At 41.5% G+C, this 19,932-nt stretch overlaps 1 protein-coding gene across 1 annotated transcript in view; it reads left to right on the top strand.

Moving 5' to 3' along the window:
• Positions 1–1,929: 1,929 nt before the first annotated feature.
• Positions 1,930–19,932, top strand: part of ZNF385B (zinc finger protein 385B) — a 376,330-nt gene continuing 358,327 nt past the window's right edge. Inside the window, exon 1 of the mRNA XM_026492409.4 lies at positions 1,930–3,070. The gene's annotated coding sequence lies outside the window, so the exon portion shown is untranslated. The remainder of the gene's footprint in view (positions 3,071–19,932) is intronic.

The raw sequence follows: 19,932 nt of genomic DNA, 5'->3' as shown, positions 1-19,932 counted from the left end.
GCCCCCATGACTACAAAATAAACACAGTTTTGGAATGCTCTCAGGAGTTCTTGGATTAGGAAACGTCATCTTCATTTTCTTTATTCTCATACAGAGATGTGGTTCGCATTTCTTTTTGGTTTTGCTTTGCTCAGGAGCATCACACCAAGGTGAATGCAAACTTTGTTAAGATGTAGCAAACGATGCAAATAGAAGAAATAAAACATTTGTGTTATATAGGGTCCAGCCTCAAGCTTGGAGACTGGCAGCCTCAGAGCAATGCATGAAGCAGTAGAAAATGCATTTATCAAATTAAAAAGAAGGCTTTTCATAAAGTCAATAAGCTACATCTCAGATAAAGTTCAAGGTTTTGGCTTGAAAGAGCTCCCTTAAATATTTCAGGACCCTATTTCACCAGTTTTCATAGTCCTTTCATCTTATTTTGATGCCATCTGTGCATTGAGTATGTGCTGCCCCTTCCCTGTAATAGATAAATGCCCTTAGAATGCAAATGCTGCATTGGAAGTTCTCTTGTTACTTGAGGCTTTTAAGGTGGAAAAAAAATGTTTATTTACTCAAAAGTGTTGGTTGTATTTCAGATTCTCTCTATCCCCATAAATCAAATATTTGTGGATTTATAATTCACACTGCTACTCATTTCCAAAAGTGATTTGAGGAAGCTTGGAATGAAAACCACAAATCAAATAGCTATTCTTGTAGATCTCCTTGACCTCTCTTGGATGCATTTGTAGTAAAATGCTTTTGAGAAGGTGAATTCTCCTAACAAAGGAAAACTTACTGCCCTCCCTGGAATGTTTTGCAGCATAATTCCTTATGTACTTCATTTGCATTATATTATTTTACATTACATAAGTAATGATGTCTTTATAGGCGTTTAACCACTAAGCAGCATCTATATTAAAGAAAAGAATGTTGATATTTTATAGCATTTCACCAAATATATAGATTCACAGAGCAAAAGAGAACAGTGAACTTAATGTGTCCTTCTTGAACTGAGGCAGAAAGGAAACCAAGGGAGGTGTCTCCTCTGCCATCAAACCAGAGAAGGAACTGTCATTAGTACTTGTCACCCAAACATGGCCAATTAGAGAGACCTGTCAGCAGTTAGAGGGTAGCTTTACCAAGTGTTAACTGTTGTATGAGGATTTATAAAGGCGTATCAGGTGTTCTCAGCACTCTTTTTCTCAGGTTAATGACCTGGCTGAGTGAGAGAAAAAAAAAATGCAAACAAACACACCTCCAAAAGGTAAACTGTCTACGTACAATAATGCTGTGTGGAGCTCCCACCATGGAAGAGAGAAGAATTTTAAATCCCTCAACTGCCTCTTCTCACTTTAGATTTTTTTTCTTCCAGCCGAGTTTGAGGATATCATTGCGTGATTTTTAATAGCAACAATTTATGAACAATTAGTTTACTTCTCACGGGAGTAATTGCTTCATTTATGAAAATCTTTGCTCACAGAAGTAAAGAGCAAAATTGGCTTTCTGCTGTTCCTATAAGATCCCGTGTCTTCCAAGATCTAAAGAACAATGAGCGTGTTTGTCCCAGTTTCCCACTGCTTTTTACTTCTGTGTTTTTATTGTAATCCCCCCCACACACCATTTCACCATCTCTATTTTGCCATCTCTTCCAGTCCCGTCTCTGTTCCTGTGTGTCTCAATATCGCCTTTTCATCCTACCTTTGCTTTTTCATTTTTTTCTGCAGTTTTCTCTTGATCCTCTTTGCTTTATAGATGATCTCCTTTTTGCATATTACTTTTTATTGAGTGATGTCCTTTTATTAGTGCTAGATTATTTTCCCAAAGTGGTATTCCTATCTCTGCTTTCCCTCCTAAATGTTTTTCTTTTTAAAGATTTTATTTATTTATTTGACAGAGATAGAGATAGCCAGCGAGAGAGGGAACACAAGCAGGGGGAGTGGGAGAGGAAGAAGTAGGCTCCTAGTGGAGGAGCCTGCTGTGGGGCTCGATCCCATAACGCCGGGATCACGCCCTGAGCCGAAGGCAGATGCTTAACCGCTGTGCCACCCAGGCGCCCCTCCCTCCTAAATTTTATACTGACAGTTTGAATCATCTGCTAGATGCCTCTATATTCCTTTCAAGTGCCTTAAACAGGTTTCAACTCTAATCGACATTTTCTTCTTACATGAAAAGGGGTGGCTCTGTCAATTTCTGTATTTCTCTCAGTCACCCAGGACCTTCCAAAATCATTGCTTTCCAAATATAATTCACAGATAAATCCCATGGACTCCATCTCTACCTGACGTCTTATGATCCCGGCTTCTCCACCTTCTTATTCCCACAGGGAGGGTCTTTCTTCAGACTCTTAACTCTTTCTAGAGACTACTGTGATGTCGTCCTGACTAGTTTCCCAGATCCAGTCTCTCTCACTTCCAATCCATTTTACAGTTGGTTTGCAGAATAAGCTTCTTAAAGCGGAGCCAAGCTCAGTCACTGTCTAACAAACTTTTCTCCAGTGCCCTACCAAATAACATAGAAACCTCATCTCTGACATTTTAAGACCCTTTGCAGTCCAGGTCAAAAGTGGCTCTACCTTTTTACTTTGACCTCATAGATTCATGCACTCATTCGTTCATTCACTCATTTATTCTATGAATATTTGAGTGCCTGCTGCATGCCAGGCACGGCTGTAGGTGATACTTTCAGAAGTGTGTTGTGTATTAGCTCAATGCTATGCTGCACATTTTATTTGTCAATGGTGGAATCCACTGTTAAAATGTAATCCTATGGGCCCCAGCAACCCCACTGACCTCCCATCCCCACCCTTCGTAGTCTCTGAGGTATCATCACAGAGTCCTGAGTCTCCTTGAAACAATATGAAAGCACGGCTCTAGGCAGAAGGCAGTGTTCCCTCAACACACAGCAGCAGGCTTCTGAGTTCTGCACCTTTGCCTATGCTGTTCCCTCTGCCTAGAATAGGCCCTCCCACTTCCCCATAACCATTCCTACCTGCCAGAGAGTCAGCGCAGCTGCTCCATGAGTCTCTGAACTCCAGCTTCTGCTCCTCCAAACCCTGGAACACTTCGCTTGGCCTCTTCTTGGAGCACAGGTCATTGTCCTTCTTATATATACGTGCTTTCTGCATTCTCCCCTAAGGGCACCGGGCTAACCATGCCTATCCTCAGGCCTTCATTTCCTGAAATTCCCGGCTGAGGGCCTGGCAGATCGTGGGACATCAACAAGTAATTTAATTAGACTGAATTCTGCCTAGTTCTCTAGTCTCCACTTCTGCCTGTGATAGCTACTTGTTTTCACGACTCAGCCTGGCTCTTACAGTAGAGCCAGTGCTTCTCGAATTTGAATATGTATCTAAATCTTGAGGAGATTTTATTAAAGTGCAGAGTCTGGTTTAGCAGGTCTGGGATGGGGCCAGAGGTACTGCTTTGCTAAGGTGTTCCCAGCTGTTGTTGAAATAGCTGATCTTTGAACTTGAGCAAGAAGGTAGATGATATTTCACAGTTTGGGGAGTTTCTGGCAGCCCCTGCCTCTCTGTCTGGTGATCTTCCTCCAGCTAGTGTTGCTTCCATATTACTTTCTATTCTGAAAGTATTTAAGGCCTCGACATGCCTGAATGGAAGATATGGTGGTGACCTTGAAAGTTTTCCTTACTTTGCTGATACAGTGTTGCAATGGCTAGTTCTCCGTCTTGTCTTTTTCTCTGGCCAGTTTTATTTCTTTGTTGTATATTGCTTCTCATTTTCCCATTATATTCAGATTGTGGTGGTTCTCCTTGTTCACTCTGCTATGATTCTTTTTCTTTCCTGTGCTCTCTCTGGTTCTTAAAATTCTCTTCAGATGCCTTGGCTGACTCCCTGCCCCAACTGTTTTCCTATTGCTTCCAAAATTTTTCTGTGAAAGGAGCACCGAAATAGGGGGCAGGAGACTCCAGTTCTTATTCTGCCTTTACTATGAGCACGAGATATTGGGCAAAATTGTTTCTTTCTGGTCTCTTCACTTGCAGATGGAAGTTGTGGATTACACAGCTCCCGGGGTCTCCTTCAGCACTAGGACTCCACGTGAGGGCTTCACAGGGGGCAGGAGGAGCAGGTTGGGGGAGGAAACAAGGGTCATGTGATGATTGTGGTGCTGGCGTTTGTCCTCAGCAAATGTTTCTGTTCTAGATAATTTGAACTTTTGTTCTTGCACTGCTCAGAGACTCATGTTTCTTAAGGAAAAAACCCAACAACTATACCTTGGCATTTGCAAATCCGGTTGTTTTCAACCCTGGATTCACACTGAAATCAATTCAGGAGCTTACAAAAAATAGTGATTTTTTAGCTCATTTCAGGGGAATGATTTAATTTATCCGCATTTTTGCAATCTCCCCAAGCGGTTCTGATTTCCAGCATGGGTGGAGAACTGCAGTCTCTGGTCTGCAGTGTAGAAGGATGGTTAAGAGCATAGCACTATGCTGAGTCAAACCCTGACTTTGCTACTCACCAACTTTGAGAGCTTCGGGAGGTTACCTCACTTCTTGGGGCCTCAGTTTCTTTGAATGTGAAATGGGTTGACTTGGTTATTGTGAGGCTACATGGGAGCCATCCTTGGAATATCGTGCATAGTGTGGTTGTTGAAGGAACAGTAGTGGTTGTTTATCCTGATATTCGTACCATCACAATTTAAATCACTAAATTACTTAAGGATCATTTCACCTTAGACCTACTGCTCTCCTCACCCCCTGTTCAGTTTCAAGATATTCTGCATAGTATAATCACTTTGAGAAGAAATTTATGAGCATATTTTTCAGAAGTCAGTGAAAAAGTACAGAAGAGGGCATATATATTAATAAAAACCAATCACCCTTTCATTTTTGATCCATTTGGTGCCACATCAACTCTATGATCTCATAAATACCAGAGATACATTAAAACACATATAAACTGATACAAAAAGATGACCAGGCTTTCATACCTACGTCATGAAAAATGACTTTGCTCTTTAATAAAGACAGTTCTATCATTAACAAATAGAAAGGGTGGAAATTCATGGGTCTAAGAGAGCATTTTATTTTGGAAATAAATATAAATGTGTTAGGCATTTATATTTCTGAGTTTATAACGGGAAATGGAACTTAAAAATTAAAAAGCACACACAGAGAGATATCCTGTCCTATTCAGGCTAAAGCTAAATCAACTTTTTCTTCTCTTTTTTGGCTGAGATTCTAGAATAGCCATTATGTAATAAAGCTAGCATCATATCAGCAAAAGCAAAGATTGGGTAAATGGATATAACCCATGTTAACTGAGGACCCACATCCCTTTTTTTTTTTTTCTCTATACATCTGAAAACAGGTAAAAGGGTGCTCAGTAATTCCAGTGGACCTGGCCTAGGTGTCTCAGGGGTTGTTATGGTGATGGCCTTTGGGTGTAAAAGAAAGACCCATGGGGACTTCTCACCTTTTTCTGTTAGAATAAACTGTTTCATTTCTGCATTATTTACTTTTTCAAAAATTAGGAAAAGTATTGATCAGGAAAAGTATTTTTCAGTTAAAATGATTAAACTTTTCTAAGGTTTGTTTTCCATATTGTGACATGTACTTTTTAAATAACACAATTAAAAAGATACTGTGACATTTTAAAAAGAACCTTTGAGTTACAACTAAGAAAAGGTCCATTGTGAGAGATGTTTAGCTAATTCTTTTTTCAATCTTTGCTTTAATATACTTGTGTTAAAATTGTGTCAAATTCTACAGAGAGCCGTGATTTTTAATGTGTATTGGTTAAAGTGATCAGTCTGATGGTTAGTCCATTATGTAAGGTTTCCAGAGTCTAGAGGCCTGGATTCTTGGTCTATACTGGTTGCAAACCAGGGTTCAGATTCTGATTAATCTCAGGCTTAATAGATTGCTATTTCTGTGAAGTATGAGTTAAGGATATAAAAATGACTATTCAGTCTTTAGGGCAAAAAGCGCTCTTTGTGCGAAATCCTCATTGATAAACTGAAGAAATGAGACCAGAGAATCTAGACTATTTAACATTTGAGCCTAGGGAAATTAGACATTACAAATAAGGATAGAAAAGTTCTGTTGGTACAAAGACTGAAATTAAAACTTTACGTAGCAATTACTTAGACCCTGTGATGTCCTTAGAATTGATATGTTAGAGGTGGGAAAACTGTACCTCACAGAATTAGAAAGAGAGGTGTTACCTTAGTTTTACCTAAAATATAATGCTCAAAGTAAGAATACGAAGCACAAAATGCCACTGTTTGTGTATAAAAAATACACATCTATATAAATACAGGCATTTTGATTATATATATGTTTTTATTTTAATGAATTGGTCATTGTACACAGTCTTACATAATACCTGGAAATGCTGATGATTATATTTAATCATTATCTGCATCTCACATATCTGATTACCTGCATATGTTACACTGTTGGAGATGGAAAGAAGTATAGCCTAACGGTTGAATTCAGGCTCTGGAGTCAAACTTTGTGGATGCAGATTTCAGCTCTTCCACTTATTAGCTGTGTGACTTTGACCAAGTTACTCAACCTCTTTGTGCCTTAGTTTCCCAAGTCTAAGAGACAATGAGAGAAATTTTCATGCGATTGTTGTCTGAAAAAACAAGTACATATAACATACTTAACAAAGTTCTTAGCACTTATCGAAGTCCAGTACTCATAAAGTAGCCATTATTATACATGATACAATTAAATAATTAATACCAAATATGTCACGGATACATTGATTTCATTGCCAAGAGAACTTGTGCAACTCTTAAGTTTTGCACCTTGAGTTTGAAACTTACTTTGTATTTTCCAAATATATATTATTTTCTCCTCTATATTTCCTTGTTTACTTTAGGAGAACAGTGAAATGAAAGAGAGAATAGAGGTGTGGAATTGTAAGCCCTACAAGGACTCTAGACAATTTGTAGCCATGTGAAGTACAGACAGATTTTTAATAACAAAATACATAATACAGGCTGTAGGATTTTTGAAAAGACCAAGTGGTTTAAGATGTAGCATCTGCATGAATGTGCTTCATGAACTTGGTACTCATGTATAAACCTGGAATGTTTGGAAGTGACCCAAATCAGAATGATCTAGATATAGGAGCCAGCTCATGGTACCAGAGTCTGTGACTGAGTGGACTCATTCAAGGACAGTCTCTTCTTGGGCATTTGAATTGCAGTTGAATAGTTACCTGAATCCTCCTGGGTTCACAGGCATTTATTTTAACACATGCATTGGATTTTCAAAGTTGGAATTTAGACAACAAAATAATTAGCAAAAAAAAAAAAAAACCCCACAAACGAACAAACAAACAAAAAAACCCCACAAAAAAACAAAGAAACCATAATTGGTAAACTAAATGCAAGATTACCAAAGAGTTGAAATCCATACATATACCTACTTACTGCATGTATGGTTCTTAATTGTCAGTCTCATTTCCACAGGAATAAAATCATCAAGACTGAGAATGTGGAAGGTAAAATATTAGTCTTATTCTTTCGCATAACCGTCTCCTTGTGTCTCATGCTTGTGGTCCTAGGCGGAGCCTAAAAATGCCTCTGGTACAGTGATTCCTGGACTTTAGCATGTAAAGGAATCCCTGGAGGGCTTGCAAAAAATGCAGATTTCTGTAATTCACCCTTGAAGTTTTCTGACTCACCAGGTCTTGAGGCAGGACCCAGTAATCTAAATATTTTATCAAAATATTTTGTAAGTATCCCAGTTGATTCACAGACCAAACTGAGTCTAGTTCCCTAGATTAGCATTTGTTCTCAACTCGGGATGCATATCAGTGTTACTGTGCTTCTTAGTAAAAGTCCGGTTGAAGAGGCCAAGCTCAGTTCCTCTACGATGCACTAACCACAGGCACCCCTTCCTTAAGTGGCTCTGAGTCACCCATGTGGAACCTGTCATGTGCAAATTCTAGAAAACACGGCTGTGTTCTCTCATTGACTACCCAGTGGCCTTCAGCCACAGGTTTTAGTACACCGTGGTTCTCCATAGCAATGGGGACCACTGGCCACCTGCCTCAGTGTCCCCGTGAGCTCACTTGGGATATTCAGATTCCAGGGCCCAAACCTAACTCTACCAAAAACAAACAAACAAACAAATAAATAAAAAAAAAAAAAAAAAAAAAAGAAGTGTGGGATGTGAGGTCTTAGAGCCAGGATTTTCCCTGGCTCCCCGAATGATGACTGTGCCTTGATGAAGTTCTCTCTCCAGTGCTCTGTGGAGCTAGCTTTGCCCGCATGGCTCAGAGCTTCACACAACTCCAGTGCTTGTGGTGACCACACCGACTACAGTGACCATAAGGCCAGGACAGGGACCACCATGACTCCTGAATGTCAGCAGTGTCTTTTCCCTCTCGCGTCTCCAGGCTTCTCCCTTCTCTGCAGCCTGCGAACAGCCATTTCTCTTGTCCTTGTGGTTTTATGATGGGAAACACAGGCTCCTTTCTCTCTGGGCTCTTCCTGTCTTCTCTTTTCCACAGCTGCCAAGTAGAGACCCAGATGACTATGCCAAACGTACAGATGTGATGGCACACATTCAAACTGCTGCCGTCCTGGCAGAGAGACCCCTTATGCCTTTTTAAATCCTTGAAGGCTTTCTTGCCTCCCTGTGTATAGCTTACATAAGCAGGGTTTAAATTTGTCGAGAATTTCACAGGTTCTCAGATCTGTTGTCTTCCTCTTAAAGTGCTTTGGAAAAAGGAACAGTATAATGTACTCTTGGCTGGCATGGGGGAAAGGCAACCCAGACTTTAGAAATATTTGAATTCTTGAAATCCTATTTCTGAATTATCAAGAATTATAGCAAGAAAATTACTGTGTCTGTGTAACAGTTCTGTCTCCAGGGCATGTACTTCAACAGACCCATGTAAAAGTGTAAATTAGAGAATGTTTGCGTATTCCTATATAAACTAACAAACAAAAGTGACATTAAAAATGATGAAGTATTATATTATGAACAACTTTGTCATTGATTATTTTAAAATCTGAGCAATAGTGTTCTATCTTGTTAAATAACTCCTTATCTCTAAAATTTCAGAGATGGATTGAGGGTAAGGTGGCATCAAAGTCAATAGTTTGCATCTCCTCGTTGCAAGTTCGTGTTTTGACAGAACCCTGTGTTTAGTCTGACACAGTCCTCCTAGACGTCAACCTCTTTCTTCAACAATAAGGAAGGCTCCCCGGTGACCAAAGAGAGCAGGGGTCGGTGGAGTTGGGGGACTGGCAAATGATACCTGGAAAATGATACCACCAATCAAATTAAATGTGAGAGGGAATTATGCATAGAGGGAATAGCAGTGTCAGACTTTATGGATCTTTTCAAGAAATAATTACTGGTGGCCTGGCAAGTTTATTTTTCTAACATTAGGAAAAGCATTTAAACCTGTTCCACAGGGCTAATAATGATGCTTGTTGGAAAGGCCCTCCATGGGATGGATTTTTAAGTCTCTGGGACCTGTGCTTAGTTGAGAAGATTGTACTACTCCAAAGGCCTCTCGGACTAGCCCACCTCTTTGTTTCTGTGAAGCCTCGTGATGACCATAGGACAGTGTGCACTAAGAACATGATTTCAGCACTGGTAGAAGCCACTGGAAGCAGCCTAGTATGAGGAAAGACACGGAGCAGAACTTTGTGAGTCCCCCACCGCCATGCTGCCATTGCTTAACCTCCTTTAGCCACAGGACAAGGCACATGCTTTACCATCTGGTGCAAGATAAGAGGGCTCTGAACCGACATGGAAGCTGCCCACGAACACTCAAAGGGGTGACATGTAGACGAAGAAGAAGGTTCATTTTTCTGAAGTTCCAACAGGCACAACTAGATCCAGTGGGTGGGACTGTAGGGAGGCAGATTTCAATTCAATATGAGAGAGAACTTTCTAATGATTCATACTGTTCAGCAGTGGCCTTGACGTCACACTTGCTCCAGAGCAAAGTATGTGACATGCGGGAGGGTCGGCCACCAGAAACAACGTTTGAGGAATTCCAGGGTTGAGTGGACGTGCAACCTGACAACCTGTAATCTGTCCGCTTTTTGGCATTATTGGTAAAGTAATTTGAGGAGGGACCATAGGCAGGGGAGGGGGACATATAAGAAAAAAGGTCTGTGAAGAGGTAAGTGTTTTTAGACTCCTTAAAAGGTGGGAGGATAATTACCTCACCTTCCCCCCGGCTTTTTAAGCTCATTACCCTTGAGCATCTATTATGTGCCAGAACGTCATCTCATTTAACAGACGAAAGGCAGCAATCCCAGCGTGTCCTCTCTTGGCCAGAGTTCTGCAGTTGTTTTCCTGCATCCTCCATGACTTCACAAAAGCTGCCCTGCATTCTCATCCTACCTGTGCTAAACTCCTTGATAACCTTTTCATATCACTTCTGTTTCCTCTGTGGTGCCTGCAATATTAGATGCTGATGGTCAGGTTTGTTTTGATTGTGTTGATTTTTCTCACTAGACTGTAAGCTCTTTGAGAGCAATCCCCTTTGACTGATTCATCCAGTTAGTGTCTATCCAGGTATCTGGCAAATGGTAAGAGCTGATGTTTGTTAACTGAATATTTGATTTCTCCTCTCCTCCCGTCATACCCCTTCCCCTAAAGAAATAGCTAGGATGACTTTGATCCTCAAGGTCAGGAAATATGCCAGAATATTCTTTCTCCTCCCAACCCTGCCTTTCCATTCCTAATGACATCTTAATTACCTATTCCATTCATTCTATTTCAGGGGAAATAGTGAAGTCAGTGAGGTGAAAAAAATCCCCAAAATTAGAGAAGGGAAAACTACCTCTTGTGCAACCCCTTCACCCACCCAGCCAGATATGTTGCCTTTGGCAGCACTACTGGTAGGATGAGGAGGAAATCCTGCTCCTGCTGTTAACTAGCTTTGTGACCCCAAACTAGTCTGTGAGCACCTCATTGTTTCTTTTCAGTAAAAGGAGGAGTCTGTCCAGATAATTTACAGGGGCTCATTCTGAAATACTGTAATTCCTAATCTCTTTTCCCTTCTAAGGTTTCCTGAGGTCCTTTGCCTCTGCCAAGTATTCTCCTGGGTAACCAAGAATCCAGAACAATGAGGAGAAGCAGTGTCAGGAGGTGACATTGGGATAAAACAGTGTTCTTTGTGATCTGACACACCTGGATCGAGTTCAGGCTATCTGGCCTTGGGAAAATTATAAACCTCTCAAGACTAAAGGTGCCTCTCCTCTAAAATGGCCAGAATATTCCATACTTCAAGAGCTGCACGGACTCAGTGAGATAACAGATATGAAGTGCTAACCCTGCCCCAGAAACATAATGAACACTTGGAAAATGATAATGGTTATTTGGAAATAGTTCCCCATATCTCTTTCTTTCCTTTTTTCTCCAGGCTCTGAAAGACACCCACACACAAGTCCTGAAGAAGTTTTCTTGGCATGATTATATTGTGCTCGCGCACATCGTTTCTCCTCCATTGAGAATTAGTAGAGGAGAGTCAAGGTCCCTTCCTGCCGAGACATTCTGCTCTCGCATGTACAATGGCTAAAGGAGCAAGCCACCTCACAGTGAATATATTTATGTTAACATTTGCATAGAAGACAGGAACGTTACTGAGGAGACGCAGGAAGTGGGTGTGGGGCCGTCTATCTTAATATCATATAACGTATCACATCCAGCCAAGATTCTTTTATTTGAAAAAGCTTTGACTGAGCAACAGTGACACAGCAGCTCCTGAGCCTGACAGTAAATAGACACCTTATAAAAATGTATGAATTTCAGGTTGTAAAGAGCAAACCGCACATACCTAGTAGTAACACTGCTTATGAAAATAAGTTCATCTTTAAGTCTGTTGTCTCCCTGTCGCCTACAACAGAAGCTCATGCTATGGCTAGGTACCTCAACAGCCCGTGAACTTTTATATGGGCTTTTGAAAAGGGATGATAGTTTTACGAGATGTGATTTTCTCATCTCACCAAATTAGATTATTTGAGATAGCATCCCTGGATGTAAAATTTCAATCCCGAGTAAATCTGTACCCCTGAGACTCTGTGCAGCCTGCTAGCAGAGTGGAAAGGGAGCATAATAAATCTGCCCTGAGTGCATTTCTCTCCACACAACTCCATAATTCATTCCTTGCTTGGTGCCCATGACCACTTTTTCGCAGCTCATCAGTCTGCATCCAGGCTGGCTCCTTTCACGTGCGCTACCTCCATCTAGGTCCAGCCCTTGCTTCTTGGCATGCTCTCTTGCTTACAGGCATCTTTAGATCTCGTGTGCTATCACAGACCCTGCATCCACGCTGTTCCGAATCATAGTTCTAGGGTGCCCTCTTCGTTGCAGTATACTTCGAGAAAGATGTTCCGTCGAAAGAGGATTAAAATAGATAACAGCATCTCTGGGCATCTGGAATCCCAGGGAGTATTTCGGTTATTCTTTCCCGAGTCTCCTGAGGGGACAGACGGGGGATGACCTGCTACTAAAGTGACATGTTTCTTTATTCCAGTCCCTTCTGCTTCACATAAGAGGAATGCTTCCTTGCTCCTGTGATTATCTCCTCTTCCTGTGGTTCAGTAGTGCTCTGGTCCAATGGCACCACCTCCATCTGCTGCCACAAAACCGAGAAGGTTTGGCAGGTGACTTTCAAGGAACTTGAGGAGAAGCAAGAGTTCAGGAGACTGTCTCCTAATGTGGAGCGGAGGCAATCAGACTCAACCGGGATTCAGCACACTGTTTCCAGTCTTGTCTCCACCCTTAATTATTGCTGTGACAGCGGGCGAGGAGTTTATTTGGACCAGCTCTCACTTCCGTCCTATGTTAAACAAGCAGGTAGCAATAGGAACATTTTAGCAGAGAAAATTATATATGTTAAAAATTATATAGGTGTGGAAAATTATCTTCTGTTCCTCCCTACAATTTAATTCAACAACTTTAAAACTTGCAACTGTTTTAATGGAACTCAGGACTTTGGAAGAAGAATTTTCCAGAGGACTGTGCTGGTGTGCAGGGAGTAGTCTGGGGCGCTCAGAAATAACTTTGTGCAGAAAGCCAGGTAATCGGCGGTAGCCCGGTCAGAGGGCAGGCGCCTGGAACAGCAGTTTGAAGCAGAAGCCATGGCATCCAGGTGGTTGGTGTATGGAGAAGAGTTATCTTTATGTCCTTCTGTGATTTTAAAGTCCATTAATCGAGTAGCTCCTTAAACGTTTTTCATAATGCTTGCACCTGAAGTTACTCATCTGCATTGTCTTGCACTCCCTGAATTCGCTAAGAGCCTCTGTTTCTCATCTGGTTTTATAGAAAAGGAAATGGAAGCACCGAGAAGCTACCTGATGTGCCCAAGGTGGCACAGCTCAGTAGAGGCTGAGCCGGACCAAGGAGAATGGATCCTAGCTGCTCAGGGTTGGCCCACAGACAGGCAGCATTGGCGTCACTTGGAAGGTTGTTAAAAATACAGAATCCTGGGCTTCACCTCAGGCCTCCTGAAGCCAATCCTCCATTTTAAACCTCTCTGCGTGTCTCTTCACACTGAAGTCTGAGGACAGTAATGGGGTGGAGCCTTCTGCTTCCACTGAATGTTCCTCTCTGCTTCATGCTTCTGACACAGGGTCAAGCCCTCTGGGTTCACTGAGAGGCCACTGTATAAAGAGAAAACATGCCCACGGTGCCTTGGGGCAGCTTCCTTGATTTTATATGTGAAATAAAACAGAACGAGTTTTCCTTCCAAGCATTTCGGAGGGTTATATAGAACCCCACAAATACATAAGCAGGCTATGGAATGCTCGTCTCATTTAAAAGCTTTATGAGTTAGCTCCCGAGCAAACTCCTTCCTAATATCTCCATATATCAGCAAATTCACATTTAAAAATATGTAAATATGTAAAAAAAAAAAAAAACAGGACAAGTGGGCAGCATCTCTGATTAGACATCTGAGTGATTAGGATGATTTAGATTAAATCTCTATCTCTGTTTCTGAGATGACTTTACAGTCCTAAGGCTGTTGGGTCCTCTAAGTGCCATATTTTGAAAATAGCCATGCTAGATATTTTATAAGAATATAGTTTAAAAATGTGAACATAAAAGTAACTGAATAACACCCAACTTGGGACATAACCATGCATAAATTACTATTTTGATAGCAAGTCGTTAACTTGTCTTAGGTGATTTTCCACAACTACAAGTCACTACCGTGTCCAAGTATGTCAGAGGAGAGACTATTGCCTAAGAAGAGAATCTTTGAAATGTTCCCTTTGTCTTTCATCATCTTGCAAAAGAACCAGTCGGCTTTGAAAAAGTCCCGCAGGCCACACGACGTGACAGCTTTCGACAATGCCAAGAGAGTGGAATGGGACAGACAATAGTGACTCATTTTGTCCTAAGATGTGCAAGAGCACCCTAAACAGACTTTGAATTCTAGGGCACCTGCTATCAAGTTGTAAATATGGGATCATAGATGGTCGAGTTCTTGCATTCCTTAGGTCCCTAGGATCCCCTACATAGGGAAACTCTTGCCAGTTTCCTAGTGCGACCATCTGAAAGGGTCATTTGTATGTAGCTTTGCACATACAAGCTCAGAAAATAGAACAAGAGCTGCAAATCTTCACAAATCTGAAGTGAAAAATATGCACGTGATCCATACAGTTCTTCTATAGGAGAGGCAGGGTGACATGCCCTTTGTATGATGAGTTTATCTTTGATGCCTGTCCCCATCAATTTCCGTGACACTTGCTTCCACCTGTATAGGCAGAATAACATTTTTGTTCTGGCTGAAGTACCCTGGGTCGACTGCCTTCACTGACTACAGTCCATTGATTGCTGAGATTTTACATCTCTTGAGGGTGGCATTATATTCTGCCACATTATGCGGCACTGGCTCTTTTATTTATTTATTTTCAGCTCTTACCTGTCTTATATTCTGTCACCTTCTTCAGTTCATTGCATTAGTACCCAATCGTCAGATCAAAGACCTGAGCTGGGATAAGGCTACATATTTAAGTAAATTTATGTCCAAAGTTGCTACCAGAGCACACCGTCTATACAGAGAAAAATATTCTATAACAGACAGCCTAGGATATTCTTCTGAGGGTTTTAAGCCATTACCACCTCTAGGGGTGTTCGAGTAGTTTCTGGATTGAGAAAATCATTTGGATCTGAGATAATCAATTTTGCGTGGTGTTGGGGTAGTAAGCGTTATGCTCCTAATGTTTGAAGGAAGGAACGTCCCTGGTATACGGATATGGTACATGTCACCAAGACAAGGTCACAAAGAAAAACAAAGGAAAAATTAAGTGTTCAACATGGTTCTTCAAGTCAAATAGTTGATCATTAGAGAATTATGATTTTATCCAGTGCTACTTGTATTAACCCTTTGTTATTAGATTTTTATTTAGGTTCTGAGAGTGATAGAGCTTGGGATCAATAGTGTTACCTTCTCTTTTTTTTAAAGTCACAATTAAACATCCTGTGCATTTTTACATGCCTGGAGGGTCATACTGATTCTTTGTCTACACTTCCCCCACCTCTTTACACTAATGGTAAGCCAAATGGTTTGATCTTATTCAAAGCATTCCTTTGACTAAACAATTATGTGTTCACCTTGGCTTCCTTTCCTCTCCTTTCCTTTCCTTTCCTTCCTTTTCTTTAATTTCAAATTATGTTCCATATAGAAATAACAACAATAACAATAGCAACCAGAGGCCATAGGCTGCTTTACTGTGTGTGGTAGTGTTTTAAGCACTTAACATGTATTATATCATTTAATAACAAGATAGGCACTAGCATCATCCCCATTTTACACATGATGAAACTGATGCTTAAGAAGTTGAGGAACTTTCCTTGGTCATCAGACTAGTAACTGATAGAACATGAGCTTGAACCCAGGCCTCGCTGACTCTAGAACTCACCTTCATCACAAAAATCATAATGCAAGAGTAGAAAGGAAATTTAAATATCATCTAGTTCAGACTGTTCTTTCCACAGATGAAGAAATTGGTCAAAAGAGATTAAATGCCTTACCCTAGGTAAGACAACTAGCAAATGAAAGAGTCCCTTTCAATTGGTTCCATTTTTACAGAAGTTCTGTAGGCATGTTCCATTCTGTCTAACTAACTGGCTTAGATCAGCTGTCTTCTCTGGATCAATCTGCTATAACAAGGAGTGTGGGCACACTGTACAGAATTGTTCAAAATGGCTGCTACCTCACTTGACCCTCTTGCTGCAGGTCAAGAGGAATCTTCACGGCTGGGAAGGAACAGCTGCAAAAGCTGTTCACTGCATGGAATTGTTATCTCCCAGGCTGGAAGCTCCGTTCTAGCCAGATTCTCACAGAGCCAGAAAGCAAGGGAATTTTCCATATTATTAGGACTCCTCCCCTCAAAGAAGACCAAATTCAGGGTGAAATCAGTCTGCTTCGTTGTTCTTTGCTCAGCCTACTCTCCAGGCCCTGCCCTCTTTTGAAGATAGATTGAGTTTGACAGATGGAAAACCAGCAGCAGTCCTGAGACTGGCTGCCAAATGGGACAGAGGAGAAGGTGATTTGATGGGTTGTGGCATTGGACTGAAAGGGTACGAACGTGGATGCACGAGTGAAGACAATGAATGGTGACCCTCTTGAGGAAATAGCAGCACTTTTCATCACAGCATAAACCGTGTTGAAGATCTGGAAAAGCAAGCTACTGCTGTGTGTCGTATACCCGAGTTACAGCTTAACTTGCGTAATCGTGCTTCAACATAGATGTGGGTCCCCACTGGACTTGTGTTTTTAGTAGTATATTTTTCTGACCACAAAACTAAACTTATTTATGAAAAATGTGAAGAAAGAACTGGTGATTCCCTGAGATATCTACGCAGGTAGACTCGTGATTCACCATGAGACAGTTTGCTTCCCTCTAGATGTGTACTTCCTTTCCCTTTCCAAGCAGGCAGTCAGGCCTGTGTGCTCCCTGGCTTCAGGGCAGAGTTGCCTTGCAGAGAAGAAAGCAGAAGCTGCCTATACTAGAAGAGACACTGGCTTTGGTGCTCTAGAGGCCCCTCGAGGGGACTGTATTCTAGAAGGCAAGGGCAGCAGGGACCTTTGGGAAGGGTAAGCAGGGAAATAGGAAGGAAAGAGAGGCGTTGGTTTCCTCGAGTTGCCGGATCCAAGGCCAGTCTGCGTCTCTGGAGTGCCCCAGTGCGGTGGCTGGTGTCGTGAGGGACTGTGGTACAGTTGGGGGAGCCATAGCGATCTTCAGCCTTGGCAAAAAATCCTACAGTACATGAAGCAGGGCTCCCAGCACCAAAGGAGAGGCTTCCAGTCCATGAGGTTTTTTTTTTATTTTTTTTAATTTTTTTAAAAAGATTTTATTTATTTATTCGATAGAGATAGAGACAGCCAGCGAGAGAGGGAACACAAGCAGGGGGAGTGGGAGAGGAAGAAGCAGGCTCCTAGCGGAGGAGCCTGATGTGGGGCTCGATCCCATAACGCCGGGATCACGCCCTGAGCCGAAGGCAGGCGCTTAACCGCTGTGCCACCCAGGCGCCTCCATGAGGTTTTTTTAGAACATGCAAATCTGAGCATACTTCTCAGCAAAAGATCCCTTCATTGACATCACATCTGTAGGAGAGAGAGAAATGTATTCCAAGCAGATGAACTAGCATGTGTAAAACTATGAAGTTAATAGCGCTCGTGCTCTCTACCAGTGATTTTCTTCATCTGGATCCTGGGGTTGTGTTTATAAACAGCTGGAAGGATGGGCAAGGGCTGCTCATGGGTGGGTGTGACTGCCATCTGGTGGAATCTCTGTGGGCCAATGATTTTCAAATGCTTTTTAGGAGCCTGGACTACTTTTTCCATAGAAACTCAATGAACTTTCATGCCGTACCCTCCACTACATAGCCTTGAACTCTTGGGGCATCTCTGTGTGACCATGACTGATCAGATGCCCATTATCTGATCAGATCTGAGATGTAAATGATGATCATACTGGTGGTATGAAGATACACAGAGGGGTAGGGACAGAGAAGGTTAGACTGGATGCAAAGAGACCAACATAGAAGAAATTTCTAAACACAAATTAGTAATGTAAAAATAACTTCATTTTTGCAAGGAATTTCAGTTTTGATTGTGAACCTCATTTGATTTGACGGCAGAAACTTAGCTATATGATTCAGGGTTGTACTCCCCTTCTCTGACTTACGTCTAAGCCCAGGGAGTGCTTATATACATGTAAAAGCCACCACTTATCCAAAATTTAGTTATGTAAAGAGCAGGTACTTTTCAAATTTGAACTAATTTAATTACTGTAGTAACCCTATATGGTATATGCTGTTATGATCTCCGTCTCATAGATAAGGAAACAAGCCCAGAAAGTTGAGTGATGTGCGAAAATCAAACAGCTCTTAATGACTAGAGCTGGGATTTGACCATGGGCAGCCCAACATCTGCTACGCTCCAGTATCCTCATTCTTACCCAGTGCAGATATCATGCGGAGGTCTCCATGGGGAGCATACCATCTTGTCCTTGGGAGTGATCAGTCTTCTCTGGCATCCATAGACATTGATTTTTTTTTTCTATCCCATATGGTTCTAGCACATCATCCATGCGGGTTGCTATAGAATCTCCAGAAGGTTTCATTCAGCTATTTGCAACCTATACTGTGCCAGGAGGAAACTGTTGAAGCTGTCTAGGACTGTATCTATCTAGGTTAGTGGTTCTTAACTGGGATTTTGTTCCACCAGGGACATTTGGCAATGTCTAGAAGCATTTTAGTTGTCCCAAGTGGGGAAGGGGATTATGTTCCTGACATCTAGTGGATACAGGCCAGCAATGCTGTTAAACATCCTATAAAGCACAGGATAGTCCTTACAACAAAGATTTTTGAGGACCAAAACGTTAATATTGGTGATATTGAGAAACCCCTATATAGATATGAATGTAGTACATTTCAGCCATTTATTTACAAAGTCATAATTTATTCTTGGGGCTCCATCTTCCCAGGAAGGAACAGATTCCTAAATTTCTCAGATCCACCAAAACTTCTGGGGTTTCTGTTACCTTTCCTTCCATCAGGGCTTCCATCAGTGCAAGGCTGGTGAGTGGGCTGGGACCTGGGCCTCCTTTCCAGGTACTCACTTAGTTCAAAAGTCTCTGTAATTACCTTTTAAGTATTTCCCTTTCTCTCCCTTTTATTTAGTCTGAATGTAGGAAGATTTGCTCTTACTCATATTCTTCCAAATCTGTTGCCCATGAGTTCTCCTAATGTTTGAAACTCAAACTGCAAGAAATGATTAACTTTTTTTTTTCTGCTTTGTGCTATGTAATCTCTTTCCTGGGGACAATAAATACAGAAAAGTCAGCAAACTGAATGAAGTTTTACTGAAATACAAGAAAAACCTTAGTTTGTCCCTGTCAGCATTTTGCAATCTATATTCTGAGGTGCGCCACTTTCCTGGAGATGTCCCTAGGTTTGTTTTCTTTTCTTTTCTTTTCTTTTCTTTTCTTTTCTTTTCTTTTCTTTTCTTTTCTTTTTTCTTTCTTATTTATTTATTTATTTGACACAGAGAGAGACAGCCAGCAAGAGAGGGAACACAAGCAGGGGGAGTGGGAGAGGAAGAAGCAGGCTCCCAGCGGAGGAGCCTGATGTGGGGCTCGATCCCAGAATGTGGGGATCACGCCCTGAGCCAAAGGCAGACGCTTAACGACTGAGCCACCCAGGTGCCCCAATGTCCCTAGGTTTTCTATGAAAGGGGAGAACTGCTGCCTCTGGTTCCCCTCTTTAGGAATTAATGTCATATAAATAAACTATTTAAATTTGTTTATCTCAGGACTTCCCGAAAGTGTTTGGCAAGAAAACATTTCTTTTTCATGGAATCCTCAAGAACAGTTTGTACATAATTTGAGAAATGCTAGTCTACATGATAAATGTGGTCTTTATCAAAGTATTGGTGGAGAGACGGGGTAGGTTCTAGAGATGCTAAAAAGCTAAACTCAATAAGA

This window comes from Ursus arctos, unplaced genomic scaffold, assembly GCF_023065955.2.
Source record: "Ursus arctos isolate Adak ecotype North America unplaced genomic scaffold, UrsArc2.0 scaffold_1, whole genome shotgun sequence".
In the NCBI taxonomy this organism is placed as follows: domain Eukaryota; kingdom Metazoa; phylum Chordata; class Mammalia; order Carnivora; family Ursidae; genus Ursus; species Ursus arctos.
This window is presented reverse-complemented; position numbering and strand designations above follow the sequence as displayed.